The following is a 3,459-nucleotide window of genomic DNA, read 5'->3' as shown; positions in this document are numbered from 1 at the left end:
TTAACTCCGAATCCACATTTTTCCATGAAAAAATGGAATATACATAAGGTGGCTCAAGAATTGTAACAATACACTGCTACTGGGATGACAGTGAATGATCTACATATAGGGTATTTCATTTTAATCATGGAAATATGTGGATTTGGGGTTACTTTTTTACATCTGAAAACTGGGGCTTTTTAAATTTTTTATCAGAGAAAACCAGGATCCCTGCTGATCAGAAACCGGTTCAAGTCTGTAACACAACAGAAGTTCAGTGCACATAAACTACTTTCAAAATGGCCAAAACTGGTTTAAGATAAACCTGGATGAATGTAATATCAGACTTAACTGATTTAGGTTAAATTAGAACTTCTGTCCCACATCCCCTCCAGATTCAAGTTAACTCACAGTCTTTCAGCATCCTATGCTGCTTTGCACCTCCCCTGCAAATGCCCCTTTCAGGGTGGTTGGGCTAGCCTTGGCCCAAGCTGTCTGCTCCAGCTCTAGTGTCCCCCAGCTTCTGGCCTGGGTCACTGCAGGCATGTGGCTGCATTTCCAGAATCAAAAGTGAATGTCTGTTCATTTCCTTATCAGTTCAATCTATGCAGCTTAGATTAACCTGCAATGATGGAATCAATTTAGCCCTGGGCTTTTTGACTGTCTATACTTTGCCTAAAATAACAATGTAAGTGAGTAGTGAAATTCAAACTTTGAACTAGTATCTGGACCTATAATAAAATAGCTACATATATTCACAAACACATCCTAAAAATGGGACAAACAACTATATTACTTGAATGTTGTAATATGCAGCTAAATGATGAAAAAGGTCGGAGCTGAAATATGTCTGCATTCTTAATGCACTTGTCACAAGGAACAGCTAGACACTGTGAAAGTGCTGTGTTCTCACAAATGTTATTGAAGGCATGGAGAGTGAAAGATGGAAGGTTCCTCATAGGACTGGGTCCCACATAAATTCCCTTTTTTGTGAAGTGTGTGTACGTGAGCGCACACACACACACACACATGCTTCCCTCACTCCCCACATAGTTAACCGTGTTAGTCTGAAGTCAGCAGAAGGCAGTCTTATCCTTATGTTTGATGTCATGCAGCTTCAAGCAAACCACCAAGCATACTTTGCTTCTGGTTCCCAGTCACTTGCAATGCCTGCACTGATTGGGTTTCAAAGATTAACACCAGGGCCATGAAGCAGTACTGTAACTGGCTAGAAAATCATGCAGATTGTATCACCTTATGATTGATAATGTCATCAATCTATATCAAGGGTGGTCAATCTCTGGCCTGTGGGCCATACATAGCATACAGAGCCTTCTTAACTGGCCCATAGGGCTCCCTATGGGTCCAGAAATTTGGTGGCAGGGGAGCGGTGGCCATTAATACAGTCTGTACCTGCCTGTGCCAGACCAGTAAGTGCTGTGTAGCTTGAGACCATGCTAAGCAGGTTTGGATCCCTGCTTGTGCTGACATGCTGGTACAGTGAGGATTTTTCCCTTGGGAGGTCTCGTTTTGCTCACCTGCCATGTCTTTATTTTAAAGGAATATATGGGAGGTTCCTTATATGTCATGGACCACCCTAGGGCATGCTCAGCATAGGTGCTTCTTGGGGCTCCTCCATCCCCACACCCTATCCATACACCAACCATGGCTTGCCAGCTGAATGGTGCTTGATGTTTTGAGTTATCCATAATCAGCCAAGTTAGATGTTTTCCCCCCCTTTAACAGGTGTCTTGATACAAAGGGACACCTCTTTGTGGGCTTTGTGACCAGATGACTCTGAATCAAGGACTACACTGACCTTCCAACAAAGATTCCTTGTATCTTTGAGGTAGTCCAGTTACATAATGCATATAATTAATTGGATTGTCCCAGAGATAGTACGAATCAAAATGTTTTTCACTAATTCATCCCTATTCAGGGGAATGGCTCTCCTGCCCCTAGGTGTTGGTCCAGTCCCAGGCCTTTCCTGGCCGGCTCAAAAAAGGAAAAATAAATGTGATAGTGGAGCAGAAATAAAGGCCAAAAAACCCCCAAGAAAAGTGAGGTGGCAGTGCTTCTGCTTCACTCATGTATCCTTCTGTTTATGTCCATGTGCTGAGTCCCAGAGCCATCTTCTTCCAGGTAGCCCTGGCACTGGGAAGGTTGGGATACCATCCCCCTCCCCCTTGGTTATCCCTACTGTGAAACTGGCCTGGTGCTTTGCTGGTTGTGCCAAATTGGAGTTTGCAGCAGGAGTGCTGCTCTGTGTTCTCTTGCCGTGCTGCTCTGTGTGGACTCTTGTAGCCAGTTCCTGGCATGAGCATCTGATGTCATGCCTCCACACCTCCCCAGCTTCAGCGAGCAAGTACTTAAAAACCACATGGTGGCACTGCTTGCTGCTCTACAACTGTCATTCTTGCACCTGCATCAAGTAAGTATTTTTCAATTCCAGCCTTTACCAGGTATTTTATTTCAATGTTTCGAGTCCCTCTGATACCACCCAGACCCTTCCCATGGGATCTCCAGTCCCTGGGACCACCCACACTGTGACACAGTCACTCTCCCCACCTGCCAAATTCCCTAATCCCAAGCTCTACATGGCTGGTCAAACCCTAGCCACACCCCATTCTCCCATAGGGCCAGGCCACACCACCTCCCACACTTCTGGATCAGAGCCAGACCACATCTTCTTCCTCCTCAGGTTGGGGCTGTGCTTCATCCCCTTTCCCCATAGGGCTGGGTCAAGCTTTTTTCCCCTGCAGGGCCACATCGGGGATTACCCGCCCCATGCTCCCACCCTCCTCCATGAGGCCAGATGGTGCATACAGTGCCTAGCTTCCAGATAGGGACCACTAGTTGGATCTAGTGTGTGGATGGATCAGGCACCGTCCATCTGGCTTGGTGGGGAAAAAGGTTGAGCACCACTCATCTACATAATTTGCTAATCATGCCTTACATGTTGGATTAGCTTTTGAGTAGACTTCAGAATAATTCCTTAACTAGAGTACCTCACGTAGACTAGCTCAGAAATGATAAAAGCCTGCACCTATATTCTTTCTTAATAGAGGTGGCAAGGCCCTTTTGAATACTCTTGGATGTTTAGGGAAAAAATCTAGCCATCCATAAAGACCACTAAAATGTACTTTGTTTTAAAGACATCAGATGACTAATTCCAAACTGGTGCCAAACTCTTGAAATGCTTCATTCCTTACATCAGCATCACTTCATTCTTATCCAGACTGAATTTAAGCCAGTTGACTTTCTTCCAGGAACCTATCTCTCTCAAGTGCTGAGACATCTGATGGATGCCATTGCCTATGATGAAAGAGAACAAGGTATAGTTAACATGCGGCATCCCCTTTTATACGTGTGTGTCTGAAGTGGACTGGGGGAGAGATTTCCTTTGTTTTCTCATGTGCAATGAAAAGGAATGAGCACCATAATTAAGAGGGTTTAGTGGGGGAAGGATCCTGTCGGGGG

The sequence above is a fragment of the Gavialis gangeticus genome, unplaced genomic scaffold (assembly GCF_001723915.1).
Source record: "Gavialis gangeticus isolate Ggan-Ray unplaced genomic scaffold, GavGan_comp1, whole genome shotgun sequence".
NCBI classification, from domain to species: domain Eukaryota; kingdom Metazoa; phylum Chordata; order Crocodylia; family Gavialidae; genus Gavialis; species Gavialis gangeticus.
Note: the sequence above shows the minus strand (reverse complement) of the source record.